The sequence below is a fragment of the Lygodium microphyllum genome, chromosome 6 (assembly GCF_053477565.2).
Source record: "Lygodium microphyllum isolate KBCC chromosome 6, Lygodium_microphyllum_v1.1.10, whole genome shotgun sequence".
NCBI classification, from domain to species: Eukaryota; Viridiplantae; Streptophyta; class Polypodiopsida; order Schizaeales; family Lygodiaceae; genus Lygodium; species Lygodium microphyllum.
The window spans coordinates 19,194,062-19,215,313 of record NC_141140.1 but is presented as its reverse complement, the minus strand read 5'-3'; the positions used below and the strand labels follow the sequence as shown (position 1 = coordinate 19,215,313).

Here is a 21,252-nt window from a genome sequence, read left to right as displayed (position 1 = left end):
ACCCTGATCTATCCTTGTCAAGAAAGGATTATGATGATGATCCACCTTGCTATCAAGCACCAATGCCACAAAAGAAACACAATCCAAAGGGTCCTGGTTATGTAACATTCCTAGATGTATCCTTACAAGAGGAATCATCGAGTCAGGAAGTGGTCATATTTAAAAGAAAAATAGAGACATCCCTTGTACCATTTCAACAACTAGTAGTATTAAAGGCATCATAATGATACATAAAAGAAATTAATTCCAATGAAGCATCATAAGAAAGAGGCAAGACCCTTAAAGGAGTTTAACCTATACCCAAAACATATTTATAAGGACTCCATCAAAGAAGTGAAATGTTAAAAGGAATTGAATCTAACTCATGTAGATGGGATTGAACCTCATCTCAAAGTAGTTAGTAGTCCTCTTAAGGAGGAGTTATTTGTCCTACATGACCTAGTAAAAGAGAACTTGCACATTATTTTATGGTGCTTTAAGGACTTGAAAGGGATTGATCCCATTATGGACCAACATCACATGGATCTAGAGCTTGGTGTCAAGCCTATATGACGATGTCAGAGGCACATGAATCCTAACTATTCTAACTTTGTCAAAATAAAGTAATGAATATTTTTGAAGTCAAGATAACTTATTTAATAGCAAATAGTGAGTGGGTTTCATCTATAGTGCTCGCCATGGGGTATTACAAGAGGTTCATTGTGCACTCTACGACAATGACAACCCCCTTGGACGAGCTCTTGAGCAAAGATACAAGGCTCATTTGGAAGGATGATTGTGAAGAAGCTTTCAAAACCCTAAAGTAATGCCTAATTGAAGCACCCATCTTACAACCTCTTGATTAGATGAAAAAACTAAATGCATTATATATCAATGCCTAATTTGAAGAGTTAGGTGCACATCTTTGCTAGAAAAGCTCCTTGAAAATAGATCAACCTATTGATTATGAAAGTTGTAAAGTCACTAATATGGAAAGGAGTTATACAATGATAGCATTAGAGTGCCTGGTACCATGGAAGTTTTGGTATTACCTTTTGTCAATGTATTTCAAGTTTTATATTAATCATGAGGATCTATCCTGTTTTATGATAAAGCAAATGTAAAAGGAAAAATGATGCAGTGGTTACTCCTTTTCCAAGAGTATTGTTTGTGCCTTAGATTCTCTATATTTTTTCGTCTCCCGTATTGGACTGAACTCAAGATCAATCACATGTTGGACCCCATGCATATATTCAAGAATGTTGCCTCTACATTATGGGATCACTTAATCAGGGCTCATGATTTTATCAATGTAAGGGAGGATTTACGTAGCACTGGACATATGAGACAAGCTTGGCCACGCGTCGGACCCAAAGGAAAGATCGAGTTACTGCGTGCACCTTGGATGTTGTCAAAGACCGAAGAAAAGATGGTGAAGCGGCAGATATGTAGCTTTCGAACTCCCACATGATATATGAGATGCCTCAAGGGAGCCTTCATAAAGAAAAAGAAAAGAGGTATGGAGCAACTATCTGGTTTGAAGTCTCACGATTGGCACAAAATGATTCAGGTAAGAATTTTCATAGCCATAAATATATTAATTAGTGGAGTAACTATGTAGACTATTTAAGAATGTATGAATATTTACATACAGTTCATCCTTCCTACTAGCATATCCCATTGTGTTTCGAAAGATGTGCGTGATATCATTTACAAGATGGGTGAGCTCGCGAGGTATGTATACATTATACTTATTTTTTAGTTTACATACTACGTACATCACTTAGTAAATCTGCTTGAATTTATGGACAAAACTAATCATCGTTCTCAATTGCATGATGGTAGATTTGTGAGTTTGAAGGAAATCGATCCAAATACATTGCAAGAGGCTCGATTATTGTCCATTGAGGTGGTTTGTTTGGTGGAGAAAACTTTTCCTTGCTTCATTTTGACTACTCAAGTACACTTACTCATACATTTGATTGATGAGATCACAATTTGTGGGGTAGTTCATGCAAGGTGGATATTTTTTCTAGAGTGCTTTATGAAAACCCTAAAAGATTTTGTAAGGCAAAATGCACGGCCCGAGGGAAGCATGGCTGAGGGTTGGTTAGTGCAATCATCCCTTGTACAAATCTCTGAATATCTTACTGAAGTGGACCCCTCTTTACCATGACTATGGAAAGATGATGAAGGTTTGAGGATGACCTCTATAATACCTCAAGGAAAAGGAAGGAGCAAAGTGCTAATGAAAGAGGAACTTGATAAGTTAAATGTATTTTGTGTGCTTAACAACGAAGTAATGAGCAAATGGGTGACACTATATAAAGAAGCAAGGGCAAGAAGACTAAGCGAAAGGCAAGCATTTCGTGCTAGACATGGATGTAATGTCCCATATCCGGAACATTTAAGTGTGCTTCCATGTCATATTGATATAGATTGGCTATATGAAGAAATGGAGAAGATGGAAAAAGCGAAGGCGATGGATATATCGTAAGAGGAGTGGGAATATGAACAAGGTTGCTTATCAAAGGTGAGACATACTTATAATTAAATTATCTTTAGTTATATATGATATAATAATTTCACATGTTTCATCTTTAACTAAATCATTAATATGATCTCAACAATGTACTACTAGTGCACATTATTCAATACTATTTGGTGTGAAGGCAAACATTTTCGAACTCAACGTATAGATGATAAGAGAAATACCCAGGATTGTGGTATCCTTGCAAAATTCCAGGATATTAATGGCACCATGGAAGGTTATTGTGGCTTGATCCAAGATATTTTGAAGCTTGACTTTAGGCAATTTTCTATATATGTACTAGATGTGAAGTGGTTTAAAGAAGTAGTAACAATGGGTGAGTATTGCACAATTAGACGTTATCCAAGTGATTTTGTAGTGATTGACTCTATAAAATTTCACCAAGGGAAGAATGACACATTTGGACTACCTCAACAATGCGAGTAGGTATATTAGAAGCAATTTATTCTCATATATATTACTTCTTGATACATTCTCAAAATAACAAAGATCTAAGTTGCTTATTTTTTGTTTTTTAAATGTAGATTGTGTATCACCCAATGGTAAAAAAATAACCGATGGTGGCACATCATCCCCATATCTAATCGTTCAAAACCAATATATGGCAATGCTACCAATATAGAGATAGTTGATGACAATCCAACAATCATTGATGATCTGTATGATGATGCCATGATCGATGATATACATGATGCAATGAAAGATGATCCCCGCGAGGATGTTCAAGGAAGCGTAGAAGAGGATAACGATATGGTTGCAGATGATGATAAAGAAATTGAGCATAGTAATACATCTGACAGTGGGATAGACTTATTTGTTTCATTCCCTATTGGTAACGTAGACCTAGAGGTAGATAGTCTAGCAAGGGCTGATCTCATTGAAGATGATATTGATGTTGAGATATCGAGCTCCACTCGTGATATGCCAGGGTGACCGTTGTGCATTTATGTCATCGACGTGTTAGTTGCAGATGCGGTTGGTGTATCGCCCATGAATAATAGCTACATGACAGCTATCCTTATCTACTCTAGTTTGTGGCTCAGTTAGTATGCCACCTTAGTTAGTTGAGTTTGGTTTGAGACCCATATATAGGGTTCTTCTATTTCTTTGTACTAGAGTTCTTTTGGCTTACACAACTAAGAAGAGGAAAACTGTTTTCAGCCTCCACCTCTGTGTGTATTCCCCCATTGTGCAAGCAAGAAAGCTACAAGTGAGACTCCTTCCTTCTCTCCCACAATCTTGACATGGTATCAGAGCCTTGTTCGTGGTAAGGAGCTCAAGAAAGCAAGCCAAGCTCGCAATGTTATGGTAAGAGGAGCAGTGTTGCTTTCATTTTCTGTTTTGGGAGTAGATCTCTGCAGGTAGCACAACCAGAAATTGCAAGAGTGCATTGTCTCAGGTTGAGATGCCCTTCGCGGTGAAGCAAGAGGGCAATATATGCTGCGAGAGGGGTTTAGCCCTCGACGACCCTATTTTTTTGATTTGAGGCCATTTCGGGGCCTGTTTTGGAGGCGGAAGTTTTCTGCACGCACTCAGGAAAAGGCCCAGTTTTATGTTGTGCGACCACTGTTCTACAGGTCGGTGAAAAGTTACCACAGAAATTGCATCGTATGCTTTTGTGTAGAGACATTGGGAGTTACAAAATCATCATTGGTTCGAGTTTATGCAAAATCGTCACTAGGAAGTGACTGTGTGGTCAAATACCACTTTCGCCAGTTTTGCAGATTTGCCCTTGTGAGGGTGAAGCTGTGTTTTTTGCAGTGACAGAATTTTTTGCAGTGTTCTGTAATGGCGTCTGATTCTCTTTCACAGATTGTCACTGAAAAGCTTGACAAGAACAATTTCCAAGCATGGAAGTTTAGAATGACGAATTTCCTTATGGGAAAAGGATATTGGGAAGTTGTTGCAGGAAATGAAGAAGAACCAGTTCTTCCTGATGTTCCCAATCAACAGCAAATGCAGGCATTTAAAGCATGGCATGAGAGAGCCAGGAAAGTTATGTATTGGCTATCTATCAGCATTTCAGACTCTATGATTGTGCATATTCAGGATGCAAGTACGCCAAAGGAGGCATGGGATACTTTGTCAAAAATGTATAGTACAAATACGCAAGCCAGGAAAATGCAGCTCAAGCAAGAGTTGCACAATGTGCAAAGAGAAAATATGAGTATCAACGACTACCACATGAAGGTGAAGAAGATTGCAGATGCACTTGCTTCCATTGGGTCGCTAGTGGAAGATGATGATTTAGTTTCTGTGACCTTGAATGGTCTAGAAAATGATTATGCACAGTTCCGAACATCCATTTTCGTCCGTGAAAGATTTCTTGATTTTGAGGAGTTGATTGCTCTTCTAATTTCTGAGGAGCAGAGAAATGGTGGTGCATCTTCTTCAGGAGGAACTTCAAAAGAAGCTGTCTTCTACTCAAATGCTGGAAGAGGTAGAGACAGAGGTAGAGGAGGCCGATTTGGAGGTCGTGGTAGAAATCAAAATATGCAGCAAACTCAAGAAAACCAGCCCTATGGAGGAGGACGTGGTAACTCTAGAGGCAGGGGGAGCCAAAGAGGTTGTGGTGGATGGCAAAGAGGCCAAAATGCAAACAACAATGTTGAATGCTACTACTGTGGTAAAATGGGTCATATGGCTAAAGATTGCTATAAAAAGCAGAATGACATCATGAATGGGAAATTGCAACAAGGGAATTATGCATCTTCTAGTAGACAGGGTGATGATAGAAATGAGCATTTGTTTATGGTGCAGCACTTGAACAATTCTGTGACAAGTGTAGAAGAAAGCAACGATGTGTGGTATGTTGACTCAGGTGCATCAAACCACATGACAGGTCACGCAGAATGGATGGAGGATGCAATGAAAATGGAAAAACCAGGATTTGTGGAGACTGGTGATGATACTGCACATTCTATTGTGCAGATTGGAAAAATTCCTTTGTCCATGTAGGATGGGAAAAAGAAATACCTGTGCGATGTATTTCATGTCCCGAATATCACCAAGAATCTGGTTTCTGTTGGTCAAATGGTTGAGCAGGGCTTGCAGGTCAGATTTAATCCTCATGGATGCTTTGTTGAGGATATGAAAAATAAAGGTCACTTGATAGCAAAAGGAAAGAGGAAGGGCAGAATGTTTACGTTGGATGCAGACATGTCTGAATTGAGTGCAGCAATGTTTGCACATGGGACCAGTGTAGTTGTAGATATTGATATCTGGCATAAACACATTGGTCATGTTAATGTACATCGACTTAAATCAATGCAAGCCCAAAATATTATTGCAGGATTGCCTAAATTCAAGGTTGCAGAAATGCATAAGGTATGTGAAGCCTGCCAGTTTGGAAAACAGGCAAGGAAACCATTTCCTAGACATGTTCAAGAGAGTAAGAATCCATTGGAATTAATCCACTCTGATGTGTGGACTACTAAAGCTGCATCTCTTAGAGGCTGTCATTATTTTGTCACTTTTATTGATGACTATAGCATAAAAGTTTGGGTGTATTTTATGAAAAAGAAAAGTGAAGTTTTTGGGCATTTCAAAACTCTTAAAGCTATGGTTGAAAAAGAAACAGGCCTGCAAATAAAATGCCTAAGGTCAGATGGAGGGGGAGAGTACCTCTGAAATGAGTTTGCAAGGTTCCTGCAGGAGCATAGCATAAAGCAACAATATTCATGCAGTCATACCCCACAACAAAATGGAATTGCAGAAAGGAAAAACAGACATATTGTAGAGGTATCTCGTGCCATGCTCAACAAAAAAGACTTGCCAGATTTTTATTGGGCTGAGGCAGTTGCTACAGCAGTCTACATAATGAACAGGACTCCCACTGCAGCAATACATGGCATGACTCTAGAGGAGAGGTATACTGGTCACAGAATTCACAATAGTAGTCACAAAATATTAGTGGACCTGGAGTGTCCTCTAGCAGTGGTTCATATTCTTCGCCATGGACAGGCAGATTGAGATCAGGAGAATCTCCTCAAAACAATGCAGATAGTGGTATGCAGGTATCACGAAAAGGAAAAGAGAAGGTAGATCAGCCCATGTTTGATGTGAATGCAGGTCACTCTTATGTGGATGGTGAATCCAGTGGCTTAGAACAGAGCATTGATGATGAGTTGGGTATTCCTTCTATTGTTACACCTGGAGTAAGGAAGACCAGGGATGTTTTGAGAGCACCTGGGAGTGAACCTATTTTGCACAGGTCTATGAGAGCTAGGTATCCTGTGGATAGACTGAAATATGATGGATTTACAACCATTCACTATGCATATATGGTCAAAGTGATGCAGGAACCAGAACCCACTTCTTTTGAGCAAGCCATGGGAAAAGAAAAATGGGAGAAAGCCATGGATGAAGAAATGGATGCCTTGGAAGCAAATGCTACATGGGAATTGGTACCTTTGGCTAAAGGTAAGAATGCAATTGGCTGTAAGTGGGTTTATAAGGTGAAGCACAATGTAGATGGTTCTGTGAACAGATACAAGGCAAGATTAGTAGTCAAGGGGTATGCACAAACATATGGCATTGACTATGAAGAAACATTCAGTCCGATTGCAAGGATGGCAACCGTAAAAGTAGTCATTGCTATGGCTGCATCAAAGGGATGGTCTTTACATCAGATGGATGTAAAGAATGCCTTCTTGCATGGTGATTTGCAAGAAGAGGTCTATATGGAGCAGCCACCAGGTTATGTGCATGTTGTTCATCCTGAGTTTGTTTGCAGGTTGAAGAAAGCCTTGTATGGCTTGAAGCAAGCACCTAGAGCATGGTTTGACAAGATAGGACAGTATCTTGTCACTATTGGCTTTCAGATTTCCAAGGCAGATTTCTCACTTTATGTGAGAAAAACAGAGAAATGTATTATGCTACTTGTCATTTATGTTGATGATTTGATTATGACAGGTGACAGTGATGAAGATATCCTTCATGTGAAAATGCTATTGAAGCAGAAGTTTGAGATGAAGGATTTGGGAGAGTTACGTTATTTCTTGGGCATTGAGGTGATTAGATCACCAAGTGGGATACAGTTCTTGCAGAGGCAGTATGGATTGGACATGCTGTCCAAATATGGGATGACAGGCTGTAAGCCTATTTCAGTTCCTTTGGAGCAGAATGTGAAGCTGAGCGCAGATGCAGGTGAGCTTCTGGAAGACCCTACTATGTACAGACGCATAGTAGGAAGTTTGATTTATATGACTATTACCAGGCTAGATTTGAGCCATGCTGTTGGATTGGTAAGTCAATTTATGCAGGCTCCAAGGAAACCGCATTTGGATGCGGCTAGACGCATACTCAGGTATGTGAAGTCCACATTGCAGTATGGACTATTTTATGAGACTGGGGTTCAGATACAGCTGCATGGATACACTGATGTTGATTGGGCTGGTAGTATTTCTGATAGACGATCTACCAGTGGATATGTGTTCTCTTTTGGGAGTGCTGCAGTCACTTGGAGCAGCAAGAAACAGCCTACAATTGCCTTGTCAAGCACAGAGGTCGAGTACAGAGGTGCAACAATGGCTGCATGTGAGGTAGCTTGGTTGCATAAGCTACTTTATGATATGCATCAGCCTACAGATGGGCCAGTTGTCATTTATTGTGACAACATGAGCAGTATACACTTGGCAAATAACCCATTCTATCATGCTAGAACAAAGTACATTGAGGTGCATTATCACTATGTGCGGGAGAGGGTTTTACTAGGTCTTATTGATCTAGTTTATGTTAGCACAGAGGATCAGGTAGCTGATATATTTACGAAGGCATTGGGCACAGAAAAGCTACGCAAGTTCAGAGATCTTCTTGGTGTGCAGGAATTGGGACGAGGGGGAGTGTTGAGATATCGAGCTCCACTCGTGATATGCCAGGGTGACCGTTGTGCATTTATGTCACCGATGTGTTAGTTGCAGATGCGGTTGGTGTACCGCCCATGAATAATAGCTACATGACAGCTATCCTTATCTACTCTAGTTTGTGGCTCAGTTAGTATGCCACCTTAGTTAGTTGAGTTTGGTTTGAGACCCATATATAGGGTTCTTCTATTTCTTTGTACTAGAGTTCTTTTGGCTTACATAACTAAGAAGAGGAAAACTATTTTCAGCCTCCACCTCTGTGTGTATTCTCCCATTGTGCAAGCAAGAAAGCTACAAGTGAGACTCCTTCCTTGTCTCCCACAATCTTGACAATTGATCATTCATTGTAGCATATAATTAGCTTTGAATGATTGGATGTATACTTGTAATACTCAAAAACAACTAAAATATCAATTAAGAGCCATTTACTTTTGTGATATATATAACGTTTGTTGTGTTATAGTATTAGAATTGAATGCACACATCCAAAGAACAATGCACCAAGATACACAAAGAAGTACAATTGGGTAAGCTATATTAGACCACAAAGAAGTAAAGTTGGTAATGTATTTTAAAAAATACTAGCTATTAAGATGTTTGATCATATTTAGGGACTTTATGAGAAATGAAAAATTTGTACATTTATTTTCGTATCTATAAGCACATTTAAAAACGCAGGTATATAGACGTGTTTTTCGCATCTATATACTAGTGCCAATAGATGCGCTGATAAACATGCCCGCTATTTAGCATGTATGGTGCGCGTTTATAGGGCCTTTCTCTTGTAATGAATAAACATACAGCATAATAAAGATATAGCAAAAGAGAGAGAGATGGACGGAGAGGAGATAATGAATGGATAAAAAACAAAGAGAGAGTGGTGGCGAGGTCCGGTGCAACACCACGAGATGGGAAACACTCCGACATATATACGTTAATTTATGGGTGGGTGGGTGGAGAATTTACATACGTTAATTTTTACTGAGTTACAAGAGTAGAAGTCCCTTCTTAAACAATTTAAGAAAGAAAAAAAGAATGATAACAAAAACAATTTGTTTGTCGTAAGGTAGACAAAATGGAAAACAATGAAGGTCTTGTTGTTCAAGATCACAAGTGTATCTTAATCAGCGTGTCCCCTATCCTTGCTCTCAATGCAAGCTGGCAATTAGATGAAAATGTCGATTGTCTATAGAACACGTACAACGCTTCGGCGGGTTTCAATCTGAGATCATTGATAAAGCGAACTTGGATTTTGAGCAAATGGTAAGAAAATTTTATATCAATCATGCATTGTACTTGCAAGCTAATTGAATACCATATACAAGAAGATTGGGTGTGGCTGGAAAATTTTCTATCCAGGGAGGTGATGTCTTGTCCCAAGGAGGAGTGCACCCTTTGCGGCCAATTAGAAGAGTTCGTGGGCATGCAATGGATGGAGCGCTTAAGCCAATCCACCACTTGGAAGGTAGTACCCAATCTACACCGTCAATACGAGAGGAGATAGGCAGCCTTCCAGACCTACCTACAATCTTGGAGCCTGAGATGGCGGCAATGATTGATGCATTGATTCCCATGGATATCGAGACTTCTGATCCGCTTAAAGACCAAGCATCCATATCATTATATGATGGGTGCCGAGTATCTTGCCTGAAGACATTGCTTGCACTCCTAAGTGTGCAAGCAAAATACGGATGGAGCGATGCGAGTGTGACCGAGTTGTTCAAGTACCTTGTACGTATGCTTCGTAAAACATTTGTGCTTTTTCAAGGTGTTTTATTATTATTTTTAGGTTACTGAAATATCATATATTACCATGTGTAAATACCCTGTCTGAGTCTCGTGATGATGCATGACATATTTTACGAAAGCTTGGCATGGACTACAATAGTATCCATGCATGTATCAACGATTGCATACTATTTTGAGGAGAATATGAGACTATGGAGACATGTCCAAAGTACGGTGCTCACAGGTATGGACAGGACTTGCAAGGGCAAACCATCCCTCAAAAAGTTCTTAGACACTTTTCGCTTATCCCCTGCATAAACCACATGTTTTGTACATTGGACATGGTGAGCTTGACAACGTGGCATGCGCAGAATAGGTCAACATATGGAGTTCAACGAATATCAGCGGATTCACACGCGTGGAGCCACATTGATTCACCTTCCCAGGCTTTTCCCGAGAGCCAAGGAATCTTTGTCTTGGTCTTGTAATGGATGGCATGAACCCATTCGGCCTGCGCTCAACTTCTTACAGTGTGTGGCCTATAGTCCTTGTCAACTACAATATCCTCCATGGCTTTCTACGAAGAAATGAAATCTCATCCTTAGCTTACTCGGTCACTACAAAGTTAAAAATATGGATGTGTGTCTTCATCCATTAGTCGATGAGCTTAAGATTTTTTGGGAGGAGGGGGTCACTGTGCAAGATATGAGCAAGCGTGATGGTTGATGGTCTGCCAATATTCAAGCCATTCTCATGTGGACAATGCATGACTTTCCGGGATTCGGAGAGTACTCAGGTAAATAGGCTTCCATTCTCGTTGGTAATATCTATATTTTATCTTGTTCAAGTTTGTATTCACTGGATAGAGGTGTTGGAACACGTTTGATTACCTTAGGTTATCATGCATGTCCATTGTGCGGGCCACTGTTAGACTCCCGAAGGTCATGAACCATGAAGAAGATGGTATATCAAGGACACACCGCTTTCTTGCCAGAGGGTCATGAACTCAAGGAAGGTTTTCTTGGACGATTTGCAATACGTATGAATGCCGTAAGAAGCTAGTACGAGATGAAAATGGTCCACACGGAGTCACATCCAAACAGAATGCGATAGTTCTCAATTTTCTACGAGTTGCCATATTGGACCCACTTACAGATCAACCACTTGTTGGATCACATGCATATTTTCAAGAATGTAGGTAGCTTGCTATGGGACTACATCATAGGAAAGAGAGACACTATAGGGGCACAAATGGATTTGAAGAAGGTAGACAAGATGGAGGTGCTTTGGCCGCAGTCGAGTACTGATGGTCATATGCAGCTACCTCGCACTCCTTGGGTTTTTTCCACTAAAGAAGAGTGTATTGTGAAGCAAATAGTCAAGTCTATCCACACTCTGATGGGTATGATAAGTTTTCTCATGTCTCCATTTTCTAAAGATGACCAATTATCAGGGCTAAAATCCCATGACTAGCATAAGATATGTTAGGTTTGAACTATGAATGGATTGTAATTGGCGTGCACATTTTGCTATTTGGAGTGTAGCCATTGTTCATAATGCTTTCTCATTTGTGGCAGTTTATACTACCGATCGCGATCGCAGGATGCCTTACTCAAGAAATACACAGGGCCATTTATAGATTGTCGAGTTTAGTACAATGGATCTCACAGAAGGAGATTAAGACATCCTCTATTGAATCAGCGAGGCGGGGAGCAATGGAGATGGTCTGTCTCTTTGAGAAATACCTGCCTATTAGTATGCTGACGATACAAATCCACCTTATTGTGCATCTTGTAGATGAAGTGGAGATTGCTGGACCTGTCCAAACACGATGGATATTGTTCTTGGAGTGCTTCATGAAAACCCTGAAAGGCTTTGTACGACAACGAGCTCGGCTAGAAGGTAGAATGGCTGAAGGTTAGTTGGTGTCTGAGGCGCTAGTGCATATTTGACTGATGCCAGGAGGCATATTCCACGGTGGATTCCGTGAGGTTTTACGGTGGATTCCATAAACTTAGATGACCGGGGCTCATACACAAAGAGGATTCTTTGTGCGAGAAGTTGATGGGGACGCCTGTCCTTTTCGGGCGTTTCATTAATTTAGTGTGTACATGGGTGATTCCATAGCGGGTGATTCCGCAAAATGCATATTAAATTAATAAACGTTTATGAGTTTAGAGTGCGCGCTCGTAATAAATTAAGGTTAGGATTTATTTCTAACCAGTTGATTTATTTATGTAGCTGAAGACTGCTAGGTATTCACTTTTGTCGGTTTAATTGTGTTATTTTACTAACGATTGTGAATGCTTCAGTTGATGTGTAGAGATAGCAGCAGTGGCGGAGGAAAGCATTGGAGTCTAGCGGGTTTTCGATCTTTGGACTATATTTTGATAGGCGCCACGCCTATATTTTGATTGTCTATAGAGACATCGATTATTTATTATTATTTTGTATGCGCTTATGCGCCTGGATATGTTATTTTTATTTGGACATTGAGATTGGGCGTGCCAGACTCTTTGGGCACCGTCCATTAGCTTTATTTTCCTATTTTTGGTAGAAAGCAAACTCAAAAGCTAAAAGCTTGTCATATTTTTGTAATTGGGCTATTTTTGAGCAAAAAGATTGGAAATATACATTAAATACATGCTTTGTGAAGCGCTCACACAAGGCATGGGGGAGATTCAACCCAATTTGTCTCTTGTCTCATGTCGTGCTTGCTTTTACATTGGTTTTTGTGCTAAAAAGTAGAGTACTTTGTTTTTGGGGACCTTTGGGAATTCACTACGTGAGCTACTTGCGTCCGATCTGCGCACCAGTGGTATCAGAGCGGAGCAGAGATCAAGGGCTTCCAATCGCTACCAATCTCGGGCGAAGGCGGAGCTCCAGGAACAAACGGCCTCGACAGTCAATCTCGTCGCGAACCGTCGATACAGGCAGACTTCTGGCGATCAAGAACCCCTATTTCCACTCTCAGATCGCGAAGGACCACTCTCTGTCGGCGGAGGACCACTCCCTCAACTCCATGAACAAATCGTGATAAAACAGTGAGAAATCTCTAATCTTCTTCATTAAAAAGCTTAGTTTTAAGCTTAAGAAGCTTATAAGCTTCATAATCGTCGAATCGATCAAGAGGAGGATCAGCCCGAAAATCGCGCGAAGAAAAAACGGCCCCCCCCCCCCTCACGATCAAAAAACGGCGGACTTACTTAAGCTTATTAAGCTTAAGCTTAACTAATTAAGCTTAAGTTACTTCAAACTCTGCAAGTCAGTGAAGGTAGAGAAGTCTGTAAACTCCGGGTCCTGCGCATCAGAAGTCAAGTTTCGCAAGTCGACACTAATCAAGTACTGCAAGTCCTGCAAATCGGCTAAGTCCAGCAAGTCAACAACCCTGCAAGTCTGTTAAGTCTGCAACTCTGCAAGTCAGACTAAATCAGAACTGACTAACGCTCGAAACTCCTAGAAGATTTGTTCGTTTGCAAAAACTCAGAACTGGAAAGTTGTTCGCAGCAAGCTGTTTTACCTATCTGCAAGTTCGTTGAAGTACTTTCAGCAAACGGAGACAGAAATATTTAAGAATTTCTGAAAATTGAAGAAGAAAATACCCAAAAATACATAGCCTTGTAACCCCAAATTTGAGCTATGCTCATCCCGCTAACTGATATTTAGTGAGAAAGGTTTGTTGAGTTTTACAGGATGACTACCCCTCATATGGATGATCCTATGGTTGAAGACGACCTACCCGAGCCTACCATGGAGCAAAAGCTGGATCTTATCATGTTACAATTGGACGAAGAACGAAGAGCTAGGCAAGCCTTGCAAGCGCAATTGACAAAGCTACAAGGAGCGTCCACTGATAAAGAAGAACCCCAAGCTGAAGATCTGATTCGCCGTACCATCGACGCCACTCTTGAAGCACAAACCATTCGCAAGGAATCCAAGATAAGTAAACGAAGTTTCAAGTTTCGCACTTTCAATGGCATAAGAGAAGGAAAGACTGTTTTATCATTCATTAGCCAGTTTGATGACTATTTCCATGAAGAAACTTATCCCGAGAAAGATAAAATCAAGTGTGTTACTAACCATCTGATAGATAGAGCATCACTTTGGTGGACTGTCGTTCGCAAGAGTATAGAATGTCCTGCTACATGGGAAGATTTTAAGAAGAAGTTCATGCAAAATTTCCTTCCACCGCAATTTCATGAGAAGGCTATCAAGCAATGGGATTTACTTCAACAGCGCGACCGTGAGCCTATTCCACAGTATACAGAGCGTTTTTGGAATGCACTCCTACAGCTACGCATGCTTGAAGACGTACCAGAGACGACACATAAGCGGAAGTATATGTCTGGACTTCTTGGACATTACTACGCTGAGGTGAATATGTTCAAGCCTGCTACCCTTGAAGATGCCATCTCCTTAGCTCACGACACTGAAGATAAGTTACGTGGAAGAGATCGACGACCACAGCCATTCCAAGCAAACGGTAATTATGGATCTAAACAATTCAATTCAAATTTCAGAAGGTTTAATCCAGGTCGTTTTTCATCACCATCTTTCCGCAAGAATTGGCCTAAACCACCTACATTACCATCCACTGTCAATCCAAATCCTAAGCCTATTCAACAAGCAAATCCAAATATACCCAGACTCCCAGCCATTGCAAATAATGTGACCAAAGCCAAGCCCATCGTATGCTACAAGTGTCACCAGCCAGGGCATCTCGCAGCAAATTGTCATTCAAAGAAGCCATCAGCACATATCAACTACCTTGGAGCTATGGACGAAGACGAGCATGAGGATATGCCGGACTTCACTGAAGAAGAAGATGATCCTACTACTACTTCCGACACTTTACCAGGTATGCCTACTTTACATTCATTGTTGACTATGAAATGTATGGTGCATGGAAAAGAAAGAATTATATTGCATGATGACGGTAGTACCCATGACTTTATTTCAGCAAAATTGGTAAAGGAATTGAAATTGCATATAGTACCTACGCACTATCGCATAAAAGCTGCATTTTTAGGCACTAGGTACAATGGCACACAAGAAGTTCAAAATTTAGAAATTCAAATTGGTCCATATATTGAAAGAAGAAATTTCTTAGTTGTCCCATTACAGTCTAGTGACATTATTCTAGGAATGCCATGGAGACACCAACATAATCCCAATATAGATTATTCTACACACACAATGAATATAAATTTTCAAGGAAAATCTATTACATTATTTGGTATGCATGCATCTCATATGTTTCCACTGCTTTCGCATACTCAAGCAAAACGTGCACTACGCAAGAACACTAAATCATATCTCATTTGGGTGAATGAATTACACGCAAAAGAAACTCATATGCACCCTAGACATAAGGAATTTCTTGCATATTTTAAGGATTGTTTTGCAGAAGACCTACCACCAGGTTTACCTCCATCACGTCCAGAAGACCATAAGATTGACCTAATACCTGGCACACAACCACCTTGCAAAGCCCCATATAGGCACAATCAAATAGAGCAAAAAGAAATCTACACTCAAGTAGAAGAATTACTAAATAGAGGTTTAATTCGACCTAGCAGTTCTCCATTCGGTGCACCTGTGCTCTTAGTCAAGAAAAAGAATAATACTTATCGGATGTGTATTGACTACCGAGCATTAAACAAGATCACTGTAAAGAATAGGTATCCTATACCTAGAGTTGACGACCTTATGGACAAACTGCAAGGATCTTCTATATTTAGTAAAATTGACCTTAAATCTGGATATCATCAGGTGAGGTTAGATAGATCCGACATATTTAAGACTGCATTCAGGACACAGTTTGGCCATTACGAATTCTTAGTTATGCCATTCGGATTAACTAATGCACCTGCTACTTTCAGTAGAATGATGAACCGTATTTTTCTAAAATATCAGTATTGTGTGATTGTTTTCTTTGATGATATTTTAGTGTTCAGTCAAAGTGAAAAAGAGCATTATGAGCATTTATCATTAGTTTTTCAATTACTGAAAGAAAATCAATTGTTTGCAAATTCTGACAAGAGTGAATTCTTTAAGACAGAAATAGAATATCTAGGTCATATTGTATCAAAAGAAGGAATTAAAGTTGATCCTAAGAAAATTGATGCAATATTGCATTGGCCTATTCCTAAAAATGTACATGAACTACGCTCATTCCTTGGTCTTGCTAGTTTCTATAGGAAGTTTGTACGTAATTTCTCATTACTTGCTTTACCACTGACCAAACTTCTTAAGAAAGGTATTGTTTATCAATGGACTGAAAACCAGCAGAAATCCTTTGATTTACTTAAACGTGCATTGACCAATGCCCCTGTCCTACAATTGCCTGACTTTAATAGACCATTATTTTTAGTTGTGACTGATGCTAGCGGATCAGGAATAGGAGCCGTATTAATGCAAGACAACCATCCAATAGCATATTCTAGTTCTAAGCTGAAACCCTCTGAGCTTAAATATTCCACTTATGACAAGGAACTCTTAGCAGTTGTACAAGCATTAAAACAATGGAAGCATTATTTAATGGGTTCAGAATTCATGATAAAAACCGACCAGCAAAGCATTAGACATCTACTTAGCCAACCTCAAATTTCTGACCGTCATATCAAATGGGCTTCATTCATTCAAAGTTTCCATCCTATCATCCAATACCAACCTGGAAAAGAAAATGTAGTTGCCGATGCATTAAGTAGAAGACCTGCAATTCATAACATTTCTATCATATCTTTTGATTCTTTGATTGCTATGAAAGACACATATCACCAGGATATTACTTTTCATTCTGATTGGCAAAAATTAATTCAAAATAATTTCATTCCTGTTGATTCATTGTCATATAATGATGGATTCATGTTCTTTGAAAAGAGACTGTGTGTTACTATTCCATTCCGATCTTTTGTTTTAAATGAAATTCATTGTCCCCCATATCAAGGTCATAGAGGTATCATTTCTACATTACGCATGTTAACTGAAGATTTTTATTGGCCGCATATGGATGCAGATGTGTCTAATTTTGTTTCTGAATGTCTGATTTGTCAAAGAATAAAAAGACATCATGGTAAACAGTATGGGTTATTAATGCCTTTATCTATTCCATCTAAACCTTGGGAACATATATCTATGGATTTCATTACTGGCTTACCAAATACTAAATCTAACCATGACATGATTTGGACAATTGTAGATAGATTTAGTAAGCAAGCATATTTCATTGCATGTAAGAAAACTTTAACAGCATCACAAGCAGCACAATTATTTTTGAAAATTGTTTTTACTAACCATGGATTGCCGAAAGTGATCATTTCAGATAGAGATTCTAGATTTTGTAATAATTTCTGGATTACACTGTTTGCAAATCTAGGCACAAAGATTGATTTTTCATCTGCATTTCATCCAGAAACAAATGGACAAACAGAAGCCACAAATAGCACTATTTTAGATCTTTTACGTGCATACACTATCTCTAAACCTCAGACATGGGATACTCATTTACATTTATTACAGTTTGCATATAACAATACACCGCACACATCTACAAAGAAAGCACCTTTTGAAGTTATTTATGGACATAGATTATCTACACCTGTTGCATCTTTGTCTAATAGAATACAAAGTGCCGATGATATTGCTGTTATGCATAACACTATTTTTGATGAAGTAGAGGATATGATTGCTAAAGCCCAACAATCATATACCAAACAAGCCAACAAGAAAAGACAAGCCATGAATTTCAAAGTTGATGATTATGTTTGGCTTAGAATAGAAAAGCGTAGACTGCAAAGTGTAGATAGACATCCAGTTGTCAAATTAGCCCCTAGATTCTACGGACCATTTAGAATCATTCATAAGATTAATGACAATGCATTCAAGTTAGAATTACCATCTCATTGGAAAATTCATAATACATTCATATTAGTTTATTGAGACCATTTAGAGGACAATTACCTATCCACCCTGTCTATGAAAACCCACCTTTACTAGAAGAAGAGACTGAAATCCTTGAACCAGAAGCCATTATAGACACTGATTACATGACCACTAGAACTGGCCGAAGGTATTCTAGATATCTAGTGAAATTTAAGAACCATCCTGTAGAGGAAGCACAATGGCTGCACGCTAGAGACCTAAATGCTTTCCCCACTCTGTTAGCTCCACATTGAGCTAATAGCAATTGAGGTCAATTGCTATCCCACCCCGGGGGTATGATGCCAGGAGGCATATTCCATGGTGGATTCCGTGAGGTTTTACGGTGGATTCCGTAAACTTAGATGACCGGGGCTCATACACAAAGAGGATTCTTTGTGCGAGAAGTTGATGGGGATGCCTGTCCTTTTCGGGCGTTTCATTAATTTAGTGTGTACATGGGTGATTCCATAGCGGGTGATTCCGTAAAATGCATATTAAATTAATAAATGTTTATGAGTTTAGAGTGCGCACTCGTAATAAATTAAGGTTAGGATTTATTTCTAACCAGTTGATTTATTTATGTAGCTGAAGACTGCTAGGTATTCACTTTTGTCGGTTTAATTGTGTTATTTTACTAACGATTGTGAATGCTTCAGTTGATGTGTAGAGATAGCAGCAGTGGCGGAGGAAAGCATTGGAGTCTAGCGGGTTTTCGATCTTTGGACTATATTTTGATAGGCGCCACGCCTATATTTTGATTATGTCTATAGAGACATCGATTATTTATTATTATTTTGTATGCGCTTATGCGCCTGGATATGTTATTTTTATTTGGACATTGAGATTGGGCGTGCCAGACTCTTTGGGCACCGTCCATTAGCTTTATTTTCCTATTTTTGGTAGAAAGCAAACTCAAAAGCTAAAAGCTTGTCATATTTTTGTAATTGGGCTATTTTTGAGCAAAAAGATTGGAAATATACATTAAATACATGCTTTGTGAAGCGCTCACACAAGGCATGGGGGAGATTCAACCCAATTTGTCTCTTGTCTCATGTCGTGCTTGCTTTTACATTGGTTTTTGTGCTAAAAAGTAGAGTACTTTGTTTTTGGGGACCTTTGGGAATTCACTACGTGAGCTACCTGCGTCCGATCTGCGCACCATTGACAATGGCTACCAATGGTGGATCCAAACAACAAAATGGTATGGCCGTTGAAGGACGATGATAGAATGACCGGAGATGTGGTGGTTGGAAATGGGGTAGAAAAAAGAATGGATGTTGCAATGGAGGAGAAGGTGAATCACTTTTGTATGTTGCATCATGCCTCTATGGAGACATGGCTTGCCCGGTACCAAGCTAGGTAAGATCGAGAGGAAGCGCGATCTAAATTTGGACGTAGTACGTGCCATCAACCGATTTGATATCCTGAGGGCATGGAGGAGATGCCATGGTTCATGTCAATGTGATGGTTGTATGGATCTTTTACCGTAGCGTCTCGTGAAGGGTGGAGGTCTCAATTGAGGAGTGGAAATTCTCGAGGGGATGTAGTCCAAAGGTGAAGACGTATTTAGAATTTCTCGTATCTATATTTTATATGAGACAACTAATTTGAGTGTTTCAATGTACACTACAAAATATATAGTGCAGCATGGTCATGCGGATGGCATTTTCGCGTGGAGCGTATTGACAAAATGCGCTCCACAATGGAGTGTGGTATCATGGCAAGGTTCGAGCAAGAGAGCCGATGACGAGCAATGGATCCAAACACGGTTATAGATGAGATGGAGTATTTTGGGAACTTGTAAAGTATTGTTACGGTGGATTACCGTAGCTTCTCCATGATACTATTCAATGTATAGTGGTTCAAAGTGGTACTTGAAGGAGTTGGAGCAACAGTTAGACGAGGTCCATCTAGATTTCTCGAAATAGATTCCGAAAAAAAATGGACAGATTTGCACGTCACCTTTTTGTTGCCGGCCCATTGTGAATATGTGCATGAACTCAATTTTTTGTTAATTGTATTATGACATGGTATATGTCACAATAGTTTAATCTCTCTTGTACGTGTTTGTGAACAGGTAACCTTCTATCCAAACCCCTGACAACCTCGATGGTAGTGTGTTATACCTTCATCTCCCTGAAGTGCGAGAGTATATGATCAAAGCGATGTTCCGAGCATAGATGAGAACAATATACAAATAGAGGGATTGATATTGCAAGGGATGGAGGCCACCGAAATATTGGAGCATGTAGAGGAGCCAACATCGGGTAACAATGATGGAAATATAGGAGTCCATTGAGAACGAGATGGACTCATCCTTTTGTAGTGACATGTCTATTGACCTTCGAGTGTATGCGGAGTTGTGTTAGGAAATTGATATGCAACCATAGGATACTTCATGCTTGGAGCATCCACTTACTCAATTCGTTGACTAATCACTTATAAGGGTACATAAGATATGCATTTTAAGTGAGATCATTTTATTTAGGATTTATATCACCATGCTTTGTATGATTTAAATTGATTATGCTAACATCATTTTTTATCTATGCAGGTGACATTTTTGGATACTTAGATCATCAAGATGAGTCGAGGGATCAGTGATGAGGAGTTGCAAGATATCTTCACGTGCATGTCTCTAGATCAGATGGCGAGATTCAGAGAAACATGGCAGACCAAGATCTCTCTCGGACATGGTCAGGCCGCTCTATTAGATCTACTTCGACGCGATTAGATGCTTCAGCTTCGAGCAGATGAGGTCGACACTCTAGACTTGGGCCAGACGGAGGGAGTGCTTCAGGGTGAGGGTGATGCTGTGGAGATACAGAGGTAGTGAGCTCGCGGTTAGCACGGGATACAAGTGCTACTCCTCACTCTTGTGGTGGTTCCAGGGAGTGTGGTTGATGTTAACTTCCAGGGATGCAGGTAGTGAGCAAGACACAGAGTGAAGAAACATGCTTCCTCTCTCTATTCTTCTCATTATTCATTCAGCATGCTCTTTGTGCATATACAACCTAAGGTCATAAAGACCATTCACACTAGAAGTAGAACCGACTTATTTAATGTACCTAACTGATCTAGCCAGACTAGCTTTGTCAAACACACATGTAAGAGCTTGATATGCTAACACTCCCCCTCAAGCTCAAGACATCATCTGTACTCCAAGCAGCTGTCTAAATCCATAGAACTTATCTTTACCCAAGGACT

General features: G+C 39.7%; 1 pseudogene; it reads left to right on the top strand.

Annotated features, from left to right (window-relative positions):
• The first annotated feature begins 1,222 nt into the window (after positions 1-1,222).
• LOC148034343 (uncharacterized) overlaps positions 1,223-21,252 on the top strand; it is a 34,994-nt pseudogene continuing 14,964 nt past the window's right edge.